This window comes from Mixophyes fleayi, chromosome 2 (assembly GCF_038048845.1).
Source record: "Mixophyes fleayi isolate aMixFle1 chromosome 2, aMixFle1.hap1, whole genome shotgun sequence".
Lineage (NCBI taxonomy): Eukaryota > Metazoa > Chordata > Amphibia > Anura > Limnodynastidae > Mixophyes > Mixophyes fleayi.
Genome location: NC_134403.1, coordinates 223158921 through 223177033, shown reverse-complemented (window position 1 = coordinate 223177033; position 18113 = coordinate 223158921).

The following is an 18113-nucleotide window of genomic DNA, read 5'->3' as shown; positions in this document are numbered from 1 at the left end:
TTAGGGAACTAAAAGTCTAATTTGCTCTGTTCCACTACAATCTCCCTTTGCTGCCCTCTGTTACTCCCTCACCCCTCCCCTGCCAACTCTTGCCGCTCTCTTTTCCCTTGTCCCCCATCTCTCATCATGCCACCTCGCTCTTTTCCTATACCCATAATCTCCCCTAGCCCCCACCTATGGCCTAACTCTTGCAGCCCCATCTCTCACCCTCCCCCTCGCTCCATCAACCCTGACAATCTCATCCACATCTCCCCCGGTCCCTCCATCCCTTTTTCGTGTGTTCTCTGGAACTCTAGGTCTGTCCGTAACAAACTGTCCTCCATCCACGACCTCTTCATCTCCAACTATCTCAATCTTCTTGCCATTACCGAAACCTGGCTCACTCCCTCGGATACTGCCTCTCCTGCTGCTCTCTCCTATGGGGGCCTCTCTTTCACTCACTCCACCAGAACAGATGATCGTCCAGGAGGTGGAGTGGGCCTCCTCCTATCCCCCTAGCTGCACTTTTCGGGTCATTCCCACTTTACCTTCCCTCTCCTTCTCCTCCTTTGAAGTTCACTCCATTCGGTTTTTCTCCCCCATCCACCTTCGTGTCTCCGTCATCTACCGTCCCCCTGGCCCCACCTCTCTTTTTCTTGACAACTTCACCGCCTGGCTCCCCCATTATCTTTCCTCTGACCTTCCATCCATTATACTAGGAGACTTTAACATCCCTATTGACAACTGCTCTGACCCTGCCACCATCAAACTTCTCGCCCTTTCCTCCTCCCTTGGCCTCACTAAGTGGACCTCCTCCCCTACCCACTGTCTTGGTCACTCCCTCGACCTTGTGTTCTCTCATCTCTGCGATCTCTCTGACTTCTCCAACTCTCCCTTCCCACTCTCTGACCACCATCTCCTCTCCTTCACTCTGTCCTCCTCCCCCGCTCCCGCCTCACCTAAAGCCACCCTCACCAGGCGCAACCTCGATGCCATTGACCCCATCTCTTTCTCCTCCTCTCTTGAAACTCTCCTATCACCGCTGCTCTCTATGGCCTGCCCTGATCAGGCGTCCTCTGTCTACAACAAATCCCTCACTACTGCCTTAGACGCTGTCGCCCCGGCCTCTTCTATCCGCCGCCGACGCCTTATTCCCCAACCCTGGCACTCAAAACTTACACGCTTCCTTCAAAAATGCTCTCGCACAGCTGAACGCCTCTGGAGGAAATCTCGTTCCCTGGCTGACTTCCTCCACTTTAAATTTATGCTCTCCTCTTTCTGCTCTGCCCTGTCCCTTGCTAAACAATCCTACTTCAAGTCCCTCATTTCTTCTCAGTCCTCCAATCCCCGTCGCCTCTTTGCCACCTTCAATTCCATCCTCTCTCCCCCCCTCCCCCTCTCCCATCTTCCCTCTCCGCCTCTGACTTCTCCACCTTTTTCTCTTCCAAATTTGAGGCCATCAGACTGAACATTTCCTCCTCCAATCCCTCTCCCGCCACCACCATCGCTTCACCGCCCTCTATTAATCAGCTCTGGTGCTCCTTCACCCCTACATCTGGTGATGAAGTTCGCTCCCTTATTCTTTCCTCTCCACCCTCTACCTGTCCTCTTGATCCAATCCCCTCTCACCTCCTTCGCTCTCTTACTCCTACTGCTTGCTCTCACCTGGCTCACTTTTTCAACTTATCACTCTCCTCTGGCACAGTCCCCTCTTCATTCAAACACGCTCTCATCTCTCCTATCCTCAAGAAAGCCAATCTTGACCCCACCTCCCTTGCGAATTATCGCCCTATCTCTCTTCTCCCCTTTGCCTCCAAATTACTCGAGCGGATTGTCTGCAGCCGCCTCACCAGACACCTCTCGGTCAACTCCCTCCTCGACCCCCTCCAATCTGGCTATCGCCCCCTCCACTCCACTGAAACTGCCTTGGCCAAAGTTACCAATGATCTCCTATCAGCCAAAGCCAAGGGTCACTTCTCCCTACTCATCCTCCTCGATCTCTCCGCGGCCTTTGACACTGTAGACCACCCCCTCCTGCTGCAAACTCTTCTCTCTCTCGGCCTTTCCGGTTCGGTCCATGCCTGGTTCACCTCATACCTTGCTAACCGCTCTTTCTCTGTATCCACGTCTGGTTCTTCCTCTAACCCCTCCCCTCTCCCTATTGGAGTCCCTCAAGGCTCTGTTCTGGGCCCTCTACTATTTTCGCTCTACACTTCCTCCCTTGGCGCTCTCATCTCCTCTTTCGGTCTTCAGTATCACCTCTATGCTGATGACATTCAACTCTACATATCTTCTCCTGATCTTTCCACCTCCCTCCTCTCTCGTGTATCTGACTGCCTCTCAGCCATCACCTCCTGGATGTCCTCGCGATTTCTCAAAATTAACATCTCTAAAACTGAACTCATTGTCTTTCCCCCACCTCGACTCCCTTCCCACCATGACCTCTCTATCGTTTTTAACAACTCCACCATCTCCTCTGTCGGCCAACTCCGCTGCCTTAGGGTCACTCTTGACTCCTCTCTCTCTTTTGCCCCCCACATTCAATCCCTCGCCCAAGCCTGTCGCTTCCAACTCCGCAACATTGCCTGCATCCGTCCCTTCCTCTCTCAGGAAGCCACCAAAACTATCATACACACACTCATCATCTCCCGCCTTGATTACTGCAACATCCTCCTTACTGGCCTCCCCCACTCCCACCTCGCACCCCTCCGCTCTATACTCAATGCGGCTGCAAGACTCATCTTCTTTTCACGCCGCTCCTCCTCTGCCTCCCCTCTCTGCCTTGCCTTACACTGGCTCCCTTTCCCCTACAGAATCCTTTTCAAACTCCTTACCACCACGTACAAGGCTCTCTCTCAGTCTACGGCCCCTTACATCTTTAACCTCATCTCCATTCACACTCCTGCCCGCTCCCTACGCTCAGCTAATGACCGCCGCCTCTCCTCCACTCTTATCACCACTTCCCACTCCAGAATCCAAGACTTCTCCCGTGCCGCCCCCCTCCACTGGAACGACCTCCCTCGCTCCATCCGTCTCTCTCCTAATCTGTGCTCCTTCAAACGAGCACTCAAAACTCACCTGTTCCTTAAAGCCTACCAACCTTCTACCTAACCCGCATCTCCTCCAAACGTTCTACCCTCTCTCCTCCCGGTCCCTCTCCCCACACTTCAAATTCCTCCAATTGTGTCTGTTCGTTCACCCACCCTTAGGATGTAAGCTCGAATGAGCAGGGCCTTCTTCCCTCTTGTCTCCACACCTGTTCTTCTACTCCGCCTCTACTGCATTGACCTAACTGGAGTTTCTGATGCATTGGTATTTTTGTTTATTGTTCTGTATTGTTATACCCTGTATAGTCTACTGTTTGCTTTGTGTACGGCGCTGCGGAAATCTTGTGGCGCCTAACAAATAAATGATAATAATAATAATAATAATATATATATATATCTATATATATATATATAGATAGATATATATAGATATATACATATATATATACTAATCCTCCTGATGTAGTCACAACAAGACAAAATGCGTTGAAGAGTAAAGAGCTGGAACCTGTATCCAAAAGGAACTGTCCACCAATGATCTATGTCCAAGATCGGCTCCAGAAGCAATCCAGGTTCAGAGGGACTGCTGAATCAGGATACAATTGGGATACAGATAAGCCTGCATTTATCTTTTGCTTGTGAGTGCATATTATTTTATTATTATATATTAATGGTTGTCTTTTACTTACTACACTATGTAATCCTATTATCTGTTTTGAGCTAGAGTAGTGGTAATAAGAGACTTTGAATTAGTGCCCATCTTTCACCTAACTCTGAGTATGCAGAATATTTGCTCAATATTCATTATTGGTTTAAACTTCCAATAATACTGCATACTGCACTATCAGGCACCCCTTTCTACCCTTTTCAAATATATATATATATATATATATATATATATATATATATATATATATATATATATATATAATATATATGTATATATATATATAATATATATATATATATATATATATATATATATATATATATATATATATATATATATAAAACCCAGTATTTCTAAGCTGTAAAGCGCTTAAAGAGTGCAAATATAGAACGTGAAAAAATCAATTAAATTAATACTTAAATACAGTAGGCAGCTAAGTGTGCAGTGCTTAAGGAGAGAATAAGACTGAGACTTTGGGTGGTTAGACAGTCTCCTGGTCTCGCTGTCCTCTGTATAACTGGCTGGAAATAAATTTTGGGCCATCTATAGATCTTTTTTTAAGACGAAACGCATCGGAGGTGTTGCACTGTTATCTGATTCCTGTGACCACCTTCTGGATGTCTGGATTGTCGCCGGCTGGTACCTTCCATCATCTGCGAGTGTCCATAGGACAGATAAGCTGTTTTATCAAATGTTTCATGTATGGGCATTTATTTTTAAGAGCTGCAGTGTGAAATATTGTGCTATTAAATTCATGATTTTTTAGAGAATCTAGGTGTGGTTCACTGATGGTATCACACTATTGTGGCTTATATTTGAGTTTGCAGTTATCCACCTTGCCTAATGTCAGGAGGGGACATTTGCCATCCAGGATCGCCCTGATTGCCAGTATCCACCTGTGGTGCCAACAGAGGGATTTCCTCACATATCATTCTGGCCATAATATTGTGAACATCTGGTATGGGAACCATATATTTTTGGAAGATTACCACAGTGTATCACTTTTAATTGCACTATGTGTGGCGCCCCCTGTCTTTTGTATTTTTTCTAATATATATATATATATATATATATATATATATACATATCATAATCATCATCATTTATTTATATAGCGCCACTGATTCCGCCGCCGCTGTATAGAGAACTCATTCACATCAGTCCCTGCACCATCGGAGCTTACAGTCTAAATTCCCTAACATACACACACAGACTGACAGAGAAAGAGAGAGAGAGACTAGGGTCAATTTTAATAGTAGCCAATTAATCTACTAGTATGTTTTTGGAGTATCGGAGGAAACCGGAGCACCCGGAGGAAACCCACGCAAACACGGGAAGAACATAGAAACTCCACACAACTTGAACTCCTGACCCCAGCACTGTGAGGCAGAAGTGCTAACCACCTAGCCACCATGCTGCCTATATATATATATATATATATATATATATATATATATATATATACACACACATATGTTTACATATTGTGACAGATTCACTGGAATGAGGCTAAATGGCAGAGGTATGTCTCCCAGGTCTTCTGCTTTGTATACACTAACAGCAGGGAGATTGTTTATTGTATATTTCACAGCAGACTAAGTAGGACAGGCACCGCTGTTGTGGCTGTTAAAAGGCTGCAGCTCTGCTTCAATCTCTCTCTTAGACCTGGGGAGGAGGTTGGATGCCTCCTGAGAGACCCTGCAAGTGATAAGCAAACATTATTGTGTTTGGTATGTGTTTGGGACACAAGGTTCCACACTCGAGAGAGGGCGTTGGAGAATGGGTAGTTAGTGCCGGACAGGCAAGGCTTTTTATTTATGTTTTGTTTATTTGAATGTGCTTAATAAAAGTGAATGAGGTCAGTTACAATGAAAACCTTGAACTTATGTGATTGACTGCTGCTGTTTAAAGCCAACTCCAGTAGATGGTACCTATTCTTATATATATATATGTATATATATATATATATATATATATATATATAATCTAAATATTGAGGAACTGGGTGTAGCCCAGGCCTCCATAAGCTCTACGAACTTTGATAGTGTGTAATATATTTTATATGCTTTTTAACAATAGATAGCATAAAATAAAATATGTAAAATAAGGTAGAGCCTGTGTCACCTGCTGCTTCTGTGTTCCCTAACCTCTACCTGATTTACCCAATCGTACTTCAATTTCCCTAATGTCTCCCATGTTCCTATATCTCTCTCAAAAAAAAAAAACAGAGGCTGACAATCCTCTCCTGTTTCCTCTCTACCCATAGACCAGATGTAGGCTACTTGTGGATCTCTCTTTAAGTCTGAAAATGTTGTGGAACTACAAGCTGAACAATCCAAGCCACAATCAAGTAGAATACAAAAGACAATTGTAGGAAAATGGAATTGGAAGTTAAAAAAAAATCCTAAGTAACATACTAAAATAGTTGTTGAGGTTGAAAAAACACACCAGTACATCAATTTTAACCTATTTTGGATCTCCTGTGATCCCTCTCTTAAATTTGCAATCCCTCTTGACCCAATATTCCAGTCCTATTTCTCGCTGGATCTGTCACTATCTGCCTCCGCTTCTACTGCTGCACAGCATCTGCATGCTGCTTTGATCGGCAACTCCTGCCTCTGGGACTATATTGGACCTTATTCTTGTGTTTACCCTGCAGTACCTGTGAACCACCAGAGGTGCTGCTATTGTGCCTTTCTCTTCTGAATACCAGGCATTAACTAGCTGCACTAAGCTAATCATTTGCACCTGATTGTCTCCTATTTATGGCTGCCTACCTCTCCCAGTTACCTGTGCTGGTCATTGTTATTTGTGTTGTTTTTCCTCATTGTTGTGCTCTCCTGTTCTCTGGGACTCCTACAAGCTGCTGCCATCTCTGTATCTGATTTCTCTCCATTCAGCCAGTCAACCTGTGCCAGTTGTATTCCTTGTTACCAGTTTCAACATCACCCAATCTTCTTTATTGTCTGCAATACTCAGTTCATATAATGTCCTGTATTCTGTGGTTCATATCTGTTCAAATAAATATTATGTTTTCATCATATCCTGGCCTCCATAGCTGTTATTTCCAGCTTCCAGCATTAAAGTGTAATAGCATTCACTACAGTCCTTCATTTAAATTAATGGTCATAACCATGGATATCCTTTTCTGCTAAAAAGCTGTCTAACCCTTTCCTAAACATATCAATTGAATCTGCCATCGCAAACTTCCCTGGCAGTGAATTCCATATCTTAACTTACTTAACGACTCCATACGCTTTATCAATTTTGACGCCCTTCTCTAAACCCTTTCTAGTTCCAAAATGTCTTTTTTTTATAGAGTGGTGCCCAGAACCGTACTCACATTCAATATGAGGTCTTACTAATGATTTATATAGTGGCAAAATTACACTGTCTTCCCTTGCAACTATGTCCCTTTTTATGCATGCCAATATTGCAGCTGTTGCTTTGCTTACATTGAGAACTAATGCTAAGTCTACTGTCTACGAGCACTCCCAAATTATTTTACATTTTAGATTAAACGTATCCCTAAATTTATTCCATTTAACTTATAGATTGCATGCTTGTTTTTGATCCCTAAATGCATAAGCTTACATTTATCTATCTTAAATGTAAACATTTTCCATTTGGCTGCCCAATCGTCCAGTTTATTCAAGTCCCTCTGCAGAGAAACAACATTTTGCTCTAATTACAATTTTTTCATGTCTTCTCTTGCCTTTTTATGTAGCCACATTGCTTTAGACCTTTTTTTCGATTTTTTTTACATTTATTGCTGATAATAATTAACTTATATATGTATTTTTCCAACATTTTAAAGACAACCCACTTTTCTTCTATATTTTTTCCTTCAAAAAGTGCGTCCCAGTTTATGAACTTTATACAACCCTATAGCATATTAAAATTTGCCTTTCTAAAGCTTAAAATCCTAGTTGATCACTTGCTTTTTCTCTTTGGACTCGCTCTAGAGGAGTTGGATAAGAACTCTGATAAGCTCTCTGCGGAAATCGTTAATGCTGCCAGGTGTCTGGATGCAACACATTGGAAATGGCCAGAGCCACCCTCAGAGCAGTAATGCAATAAAATTTGGGACTTGACAACTATGTAGAATATCTCTACATATTTACACAATAATTTTCACAAATATCTGCAAATTTGTTGTGGTTTATTTACAACAGCTCACTCAAACAAAGAGATCCCTTATTAGGCTTTTCAGATTTATTTTTGTAACTTAAATATAAAAACAGATACATAATATACATTAGCATCTAGGAATTTTGGCCCCCAGGGTCCTGACCTTGGCCTCTTCCACCTCCCTTTCTGTGACTTCCTAAAGTCCTTTGATATTTCTTACTTATACCAATCAAAAACACACACCCTCATTACCTTTTTTCCATTAATTTAAGAACCCCAATATATGGTTCTCACTCTTTGGTTGTATAAGATGTTTATTTATGCTTGTTATACTTTTGATCACAGGCACCTGTTGAATCTTTTATTCTGAAAACATAGTTGTTTTAAAAAAAATCCTAAAATACCCAGATTCCTGGATACTAGATACCTAGTTATCATCTATTTAGTACATTCTACAAAATGACAGCTAGAATCTGATTGGTTGCTATATGCAACATCTCCACTTTTCAAACCCGCCGGAAACGCACAGCTTGATACATTTACCCCCTGGACTTGCAACTCTATCCCACTCCTCTCTGCAATAAAGCTGAAGGTCTGTTAAATTGTGAGAGGATCATTCCTCAGGTTTCAATGGGATTGAGGTCTAGGCTCTGACAGGGCCATTCTAAAACTTTGATCTTCGATTTCTGAAACCCTTCCTTGGTTGACTTGGAAATGTGCTTTGGTCATTATCATGTTAAAAGGTACAATTCCTCTTCATATTTCTGATAGAGGCCAGCAGTGTTTGTGCCAAAATATCTTGATATTCAAGCTATTCATTATGTCCTGTATCCTGACCAGTGCTCCTTTCCCAGTGTTATGATTCCTAGTGAATTCAAGACACAGCAATAGTAGTAGAAAAACCATGTCTCTTTATTTAGGCAAAATATGTGAAGGATTGGGTTAGTGGAATATGCAGATTTCAGGTATAAACAGGTATAATCCAATACACACATAAGAACAGGTGTGATGAATGACAGGAATAGTCCACAGAACAACAGGTTCCAAGCAATGACAAATACGTTTAAATGCAGGAACAAGTGTATTAAATATGAACAGGTGTGATGAATGGCAGGAATAGTCCACATAAGCAACAGGATCCAAGCAATGACAAATACAGTTTAAAAGCAGGAACAAATGTATTGGGTTACCCGATTGCCAGGAGGCACAAGGTTCCAGACTAAGGAGACAGGGATCAGGATTCCAGATTGCCAGAGGCACAAGGCAGTCCAGGGAAGCAAACAGACTAGCTGAGTCCAGTGACCAGGCAGAAGTCAGGACAACAAGAGTTTAAGCCAGCGGTTCCCAAAGTGTGCGCCGCGGCTCCCAGGGGTGCCGCGGCGCTGTCACTGGGGTGCCGCGGGCCAGCCATAAAAAAAATAAAGAACAGAAACTTACCAATCCGTCGGGTGCGGGACCCAGCAGACTCCTCTCTCCCGCAGCAGCTTGTCACTGACGTCAATATTCAGTGACAGCTGCGGGAGAGAGGAGTCTGCTGGGTCCCGGTGCCTGACGGATTGGTAAGTTTCTGTTCTTTATTTTTTTTATGGCTGGCGTGGGGCAGAGTGAGAGGATCTTGGCAGCAGAGGGGGACAGGGGGATAGAGTGACAGCAGAGGGGGACAGGGGGACAGAGTGACAGCAGAGAGGGACAGAATGACAGCAGAGGGGGACAGGGGGACAGAGTGACAGCAGAGGGGGACAGAGTGACAGCAGAGGGGGACAGCGTGACAGCAGAGGGGGACAGAGTGACAACAGAGGGGGACAGGGGGACAGAGTGACAGCAGAGGGGGACAGCATGACAGGGGGCAGCATGGAGGGGGGCAGCGTGACAGGGGGCAGCATGACGGGGGCAGCAGAGGGGGGCAGCGTGACAGAGGGCTGCAGAGGGGGGGCAACTTGACAGAGGGCTGCAGAGGGGGGCAGCTTGACAGAGGGCTGCAGAGGGGGCAGCGTGACAGCAGAGGGGGACAGCAGGCAGCAGAGGGGGACAGCGTGACAGAGGCCAGCAGAGGGGGGGCAGCGTGACAGAGGGCTGAAGAGGGGGCAGCGTGACAGCAGAGGGGGACAGTGTGACAGAGGCCAGCAGAGGGGGGCAGCGTGACACAGGGCTGCAGAGGGGGGCAGCGTGACAGAGGGGCAGCGTGACAGAGGGCTGCTGAGGAGGGGCAGCTTGACGGAGGGCTGCAGAGGGGGGGCAGCGTGACAGAGGGCTGCAGAGGGGGGCAGCATGACAGAGGGCTGCAGAGGGGGCAGCGTGACAGAGGGCTGCAGAGGGGGCAGCGTGCCTGGGGGCTGCAGAGGGGGCAGAGTGTCTGGATGCAGAGGGGGCATTTTTGCATACAACTAAATAAGTATTTCTGTCCTGACCTAAATACTTATTACAATTTTTTGACCCAGCTACTTCTAAAACAGGACTGCTCAGTAATTATTTTGGAGAGGTGCCTTGAAAAAATTTGGAGACGCTAAGGGTGCTGCGAACTGCAAAAGTTTGGGAACCACTGGTTTAAGCAGAATCCCGTAGCCAGGCAGAGGTCAGGGTCACAAGCAAACAAGCATAATCCAGTAATCAGGCAGAGGTCAGGGCAAAAGGCAAACAAGCAGGGTCCGGTAATCAGTCAGAGGGTCACAACAGGAGATCAGGAGACAAGCAGCAGCCAGGTATAAACAATGAACTGCACAGAACACAGATTGAGGCAGGTACACAAAGCTGTGAGACAGGTGCAATACTAATCAGATAAGGAGATTAACCCGGGAGTGCCCCTCCTCCTGCGGACACAATAGCAGCTTTCTTGAGGCAACCGAACCTCCCTACACTTTCCAGCAGCCTAATCCAACAACTAAATGAGGAGATTACTTCGGCGGAAATACTGGCAGTTATCAAGGCTCAAAAGACCTCCAAGGCCCCAGGGCCTGACGGCTTCTCCGCAGCTACTATAAAAGATTTTCCCAGACCTTGGTTCCTCACCTCCGCTCCCTGTTCAATGCTGTCTTACATGGTGACCCCTTTCCGAAATCAATGCTAGAGGCGCGGATTGTAGTTATACATAAGGAGGGAAAAGACCCTAGCGACTGTGCAAGCTATCGTCCCATCTCCCTTCTCAATGTTGACATTAAGTTATATGCAAAGATCCTGGCTACCCGGCTGAATGAAGTCCTTCCGGGTCTAATTCATCATGATCAAGTGGGTTTCATCCTGGGTCGCCAGGCGAGGGATAATACTCGCAGCGCGATTGACCTTGTTCAAATTATTAATCAAAGGCGCCTCCCGGCCATGATGCTCTCACTGGATGCCGAGAAGGTGTTCGATCGGATTTCTTGGGATTCTATGACCCTAGCTTTGAAGGCGTACGGCTTCACGGCTGAATTTCTGACCGGGGTATCTGCCCTCTATAACTCTCACTCAGCTAGGGTTCTGGTTAATGGGTCTCTATCCGACCCTCTTTTCCTCTCCAACGGAACGAGACAGGGATGCCCCCTTTCCCCCTTAATTTTTGCTCTAGTGATAGAACCCTTGGCGGCGATGATCAGAAAGTCGACGTCGATCTCAGGTGTGACAGTGGGACCGCGGGAATTCAAGGTATCTCTCTTCGCAGATGACATACTTCTTTCTCTGACGAATCCTCCGGAGTCTTTACTCGCCCTATATAAACTTATCGATGAATATGGCCTCCTGTCTGGCTATAAAATTAATTTTGTTAAATCTGAGGCCATGCTCCGCCACGCTTCCCCTTCCCTTAGGTCCATCTTCCAGACTAATTTTACACTACGTTGGCAGGTAAATAAGATCAAATATATTGGAGTTTATATCACCTCGTCCTATGAGAGATTGTGTCGGGAAAACTCCCCCCCCCCCCTTCTGTCCAAAATCAAACAGGACTTTGGAGACTTGGAAGAGCTATATCATATCGTGGCTGAGGAGGATTATTGCTATTAAGATGAACTTGGTCCCTAAACTTCTGTATCTTATCCAGACTCTTCCAGTGAGGGTTCCCAACTCTGTGTTTAAGGATTTGCATTCCTCCTTTCTAAAGTTTATATGGCGTGCCAAGCCCCCTAGAATTTTCATAGCAGTGCTTAAGAAGCCCAGGGCTCGGGAGGCAGGGGTTTTCCAGACATTAAATTTTATTATTTGGCATCCCATCTGACCCAGGTGGCGATAACTTATGTGCCTTACCAGTCCATAGCTTGGGTGGACTTGGAGACCCACTATGTGGGGGTCCCCTCCATGGCATCACTCTGGGGGTTGGCCAATATAGATAGACCACCAGCAGCCTCCTCTCTTCAATCTCTTAAATTCTGCTTATCCCTCTGGGACTCATGCCGGGTCAAATATAAATTGTCCTCCCCTATCTCATCTCTGACTCCCCTTTAGGGCAACCCACACTTCCCTCCTGGCAATTCAACCCAGCAATTTAAACTCTGGATAAAGGTGGGATTACGGGTGGTTTCGGACCTGGTGGTTAATCAAACTTGGGCTTCCATGTCAGAACTTCATCATAATTTTGAACCGTTTCGTCCGCTCTTTTTTGAGTACTTCAGGTTCAACACTTCGCCATGTCCCTGCCCCCCCAGGAGTCTCTCCGGGCCCCGACCTCCTTTGAGTACATGTGTTTACACTCACCTCTCACCAAAGGGATGATCTCCCAGATCTATAATTGGCTCATAGATTATACTTTCGATACTCCAGGCCGACATGAGCGGGAATGGGAAAATGACTTGGGTCCTCCTCCAGACGACTTATGCTGGGAGGAGGTCAGGGAGCGGATTGCCAAGAGCTCGATCTCTACATTAATTAAGGAAACTGCCTATAAAGTGTACTATAGGTGGTACTATACTCCTGATAAGTTGTCTTGAATGTTTCCTACGGCTACTCCGAGCTGCTGGCAGGAATGTGGCCAGAGAGGTACGATGTTACACATATGGTGGACCTGCCCTCGTATAGTTGCTTTCTGAAACATGGTTCTTACACTCATAAACTCTGTGTCAGAACAACAGATAAGTAAGGACCCCTGGTCATTCCTTCTCTCTCGCCCTATACCTGATGAGAGCGCGCCTTCTAACAAGCTTATCTCCCATATTCTGGCAGCCGCTAAATCCCTAATAGCGAAACACTGGAAAGACCCGAGGGCTCCCTCTATGCAGGAGTTACGGTCGTATAGGTCATGTCGCAAGCATGGAGAGTATAACGTGCTACCTTCATGATAAATCATATAACTTCGATAAGGTGTGGGTCCCGTGGTCAGGGCCGGATTAAGGGAATGGAGGCCCTGGACTAAGGGAGCCTTCATTCCCCCGTGAGGGCCCCCCCGTGATCTGAGCTGCCCCCTCTCCCCGGTGAGCCGAGCCGCCCCCAAGGCACTTACCTCCTTCTCCTGGCATTGCAGTCCTTCTCCGGCGCCCTGTATGCTCTTTACTGAGGAGATCTCGTGAGAGTGAGACTCATGAGATCTCCTCAGTAAGGAGATTACAGCGCGCCGGGGAAGGACCGCAGTGAAAGTGTTCAGCAGCATTGATCGGACCGATCAATACTGCTGCTGAGCACTTAAACAGGCCCCCTGGATGCCCGAGGCCCCTGGGCTGTAGCCCAGTTAGCCCTATGGTTAATCCGGCCCTGCCCGTGGTACTTGCTAGAAAGCCGTAGCTGCCTATTCAATACGGCTCCTCCTCTGGCAGTTGGACATGGCTTTTGGGCCGCCTCTGGACCCCCCCAGGCTGGATATGGTGCGCGGTTGGTGAGTAATGTCTGTATGCTACTTCTCTTTCGGGTAGCCATTGTAACTGTGTGTCCCAGCTTTTCTTAGCAATGTTCCAAGTTTGCGTGCCTATTAATTTATTAGCTATATTGTTGACAATATTTGTGCCTTTCTACCCCCCTCCCCCCCTTATGTTCTCACCCTTCGAACCGATATAAAAGTATAAAACTCAGAGGAAACACCTTGATTATTAAGATTCTTCTTGTCAAAAATGTTGTATGTACTGTTCCTGTTGTTTCCTCTTCAAATAAAGAGTTTAAAAAAAAAAAGATAAGGAGATTTAATCCTACATGCAAGGTATAAAGTTCAGGGGCAAAACAGCAGCACCTCTGGTGGAATTAAGGTACTGCAGCCACATACAAAATACAGGCAAAGGTCCTAACAACCAGCTGAAGAGGAGCAGCTTCAAGGAATGATGCTGTCATCGCCATGTTTAAAAGTTGGTATGGAGTTCTTTGGGAGATGAGCTGTGTTGTGTTTTATACCAGACATCTTTTAGAATTGAAGCCAAAAAGTTAAATCTTGGCCTCATCAGACCTTAACACAATTCCCCACATTGTTTGGGGTAATGGAATGTTTTTATTTTTTTTACAAAATTTAGATGGGCTTGGATATTCTTATTGTGATTAATGGAATTCATCTGGTCACCCTACCCCATAGCCCAGACAGTACAGGAGATTGTTGTCACATGCAATTAGAGACCAGTTCCTGACAGAAATTCTTGTAGCACCTTCAAAATTGCTGTATGCCTCTTGACAACCTCCCTGATGAGTTTTCTTCTGTCCTGTTATTAATCTAGGGAGTCCTGATCTTGGCAATACCCCTGTTGTGTAACATTTTCTACACTTATTGATAATAGTGTTGCGCAGTACAAGTAATACCTGTACAATTATTTTAGAACCCTCTCCTGATTGGTACCTTTCAACAATAAGATCCTATAGATGTTATGAAAGTTCCTTATGAACCACATCTATACACCAGTAGGATGCAACCAAGAAAACTGAAAGAAAATCCTCCAGAACAACTGATCTTTATTTGGAGTTAATCACAATCATTTTCTTTGCTAGCTGGTGTATGCTAATTACAATTTGAACACAATTTTGAAGGTGATAGGGCAACATCAACCCTCCATGAAAAGCCAAAATGGGCCTCTTTACCGGTACAATATAGTTCTTATTCGATATGTAATATCCCCCTAAGGTCAGTTCTGAAAAATTTTATTATGATTAGACATTGACAGATGTTGGCCTAGGCTGCTCTCCTGGATAATATGAAATATAATGCATATAAACAGAAGAATTAATGATCCTTTATTGGGGATAATATTTATGATAAATAATCAGTTAATTGTAGGGAAACATTGTTTGACACTATACAGAAAAAAGAAACACTTTCCACCACTTTCAAATGATTTGATTTATTGTATAACTCATGGTTTCCCACATCCAGTCCTCAGGGAGTCCGAACAGTGGATGTTTTCCAGATATCCTTGTTGGCACACAAATGCATCCATCACTGATGGTACTAATTATTTCACTTGTGACCTGAAAAACCTGCACTGTTAGTGCTCTTAGAACTGGAGTATGGATTGACGTAACTCAGCAAAATAGGACATTCCAACTCAAAAATGCTGACACAGTAAAATTCCAAATGTTTATTAATATTTTTTTTAAATAATGTTGAAAGACAACAATAAAAAGTGAGGAATTATACTTGTTTAATATTTATCAGACAATCATCAGTGGTACTTGTCAATTGTAATTCAAGAACTTGGATGTCCAATCATTTGTATAGTATAATCCAGGGGTCGGCAACCCCCGGCACGCGTGCCAGACGTGGCACGCGGAGCCGTATTCGATGGCACGCCAGCCCCCAGGTCACGTCCCGACATCAAGGGGGAACGCTGTTTTCGGGAACTCCGAGCTTCCGCCGCTGGTGTCTCTGGGGGAACAGATAGTCTCCCTTTGAACTGTAGCACGCGTGCGGACATTTATACAGGTACCGCAGCGCTACATCCTCTACCTACAGCCTCCTTCTACCTGTTTTTCCCCTCTTCGCCTCCCTTCTGACACATTATTATTGAGTGCCTCTCTCACGGTGCACTGTAAAAGTGGAGCCTGAAGTTAGATCTCCCATCTGCATTACAACCCTGCCTTTTCCAGCCTCCATTTTTCCCTCCCAATGTGTGCATCTGCCGCCCACTTGCATGTCTCTGCCCCATGAGTGCCTCTGTCCCTCCTGACCCATGTGTGCCTGTGTCCCCCTGCCCATATGTGCCTCTGTCACCGTTGCCCCATGTGTGCCTCTGTCCCTCCTGACCCATGTGTGCCTCTATCCCTCCTGACCCATGTGTGCCTCTGTCCCTCCTGACCCATGTGTGCCTCTCTCTCCCCAGCCAATATGTGCCTCTGTCCCTCCTGCCCCATGTGTGCCTCTGTCCCTCCTGCCCCAAGTGTGCCTCTGTCCCTCCTGACCCATGTGTGCCTCTCTCTCCCCAGCCAATATGTGCCTCTGTCCCTCCTGACCCATGTGTGCCTCTGTCCCTCCTGACCCATGTGTGCCTCTGACCCTCCTGCCCCATGTGTGCCTCTGACCCTCCTGACCCATGTGTGCCTCTGACCCATGTGTGCCTCTGTCCCTCCTGCCCCATGTGTGCCTCTCTCTCCCCAGCCAATATGTGCCTCTGCTCCCCCTACCCCATATGTGCCTCTGTCCCTCCTGACCCATGTGTCGCTGTGTCCTCCCTGCCCAAATGTGCATCTGTCTCCCCAGCCCATATGTGCCTGTCCTCCCTGCCGATGTGTGCCCAAACTGTTTGTGTGTACCTGTCTTACATTGTGGCTGCCTGTTCCTTTATCTCTCCCTATTTGTGTGCATGTCTCCCTTGTCCCTCCTATTTGTCCATCCCATTTGTTTACCCTTTTTTCCTATGTGCCCCCACAACCCACAGTCCTATTGCACAACACCTTCTACCCCCTTGTCTTCCACATCTCCTCTTTTCTCACCTTTTGTTCTGCTCTCCTGAATGTGGTAGGCAGCGTGTTTTAGCCGGCACACTGACAGAAAAAGGTTGCCGACCCCTGCTATAATCTATACTCCACTGACTATAAATGGCACATTGCTTGATGTAACAGTATCCAAACTAATATTCAGTGTTCTCCGCAGCACCTATTTCGCGGGTGCTACACCAAGCAGTTTTAACCTGCCCTCTGGCTCTTGAAGCCCAACAGAGTCCTATTATAGTAGAATAAACCATTGTTTCTCCTATTAGAACAGGCACTATGTGAGCACTACAGTCAGCTGTGTGTTAGACCACTGACCACCAGTCTGATCAGTCCTTGCAGATGTGGGCAATACCCTCCAACATTTTTCATTATTATTGCAAAGTATTACAACCGCCCCCACTCACATACTTCTCAATGGCACATGGCTGGCAAATTTTTCTGGGGAGAACACTGAATATTACTCAAAACTAACATCTAGTAGTTTTAAAAAGCAATTGTTCTCCTAAATTCACTAATGATGTTTACCATCATGTAAGTTTAAGCTGAATTTTTTTTATATAATCAGCTCTTCTTCATGAATGCTTTTATCTGTAGTTTAGTGCAGGGTTTCCAAAACCAAGTCCATCAGGGCTCCCTAACAGTGCAAGTTTTTCATATCTCCTTGCTGGAGCACAGGTTTATTCATTACTGAATGACACATTGTAACAGATCCACAGGTGGTCCTAATTATGTCACATGTGATCCAGAAAACCTGCACTGTTGGGGAGCCCTGAGGACTGGGTTTGGGAAACCCTGGTATAGTGCATTCACAAGCATTTGGCTTATGGCAAGTACATGCATGTTTTCACTGAGCCTGTCAGTTAGTGGTTTCTTGCTGTAAATAATTAACCCCAGTGTTCTTCAGCATCACTATGTCCCTGACAATTTTATACACATTGGCTGATTGATCTGTAGATTGGCCACCATTGGATTTCCTGAGCAGTACTGCCAGATAAAAAATGTTAAATCATTGTGACCACTACCAAACAGAGCCCCCACCACCCTTGGTTTAAAAAATGCCAGCAAATTCCTTAGCGCTTTACAATTGGGCCCATGTCACATCCATTACACGCACCTGTGGATCTCCCCTCTGTATAAGTAAGGAGCTCAATTTGTTCTGGTGTACCATCAAACTCTTTCCAGGGTACTACTCTTTTTCCCCTTTTTGCTACCAATTGACAAGAGATAGCTGGAGGCTTAAAATATGAACTTTTCTAAAAGAAATCCTATTATTGTTAAAATAGACTATAACGTAAGTTTGTGTGTCCATGTGTTTTATGTGTTCTAATTAGAGATGCTCAGGATCGTATCCCCGAGAACCTGAACACACTTGAACTTAGCAAATCCGAGTACCGAGCCGAGCCAGCTCAGTACTTTCACGCGTACTCGGAATTGAAAACAAGGCAAAACAACATTGTTACGTTTGTTGTATCAGGAGCTTTGGATTC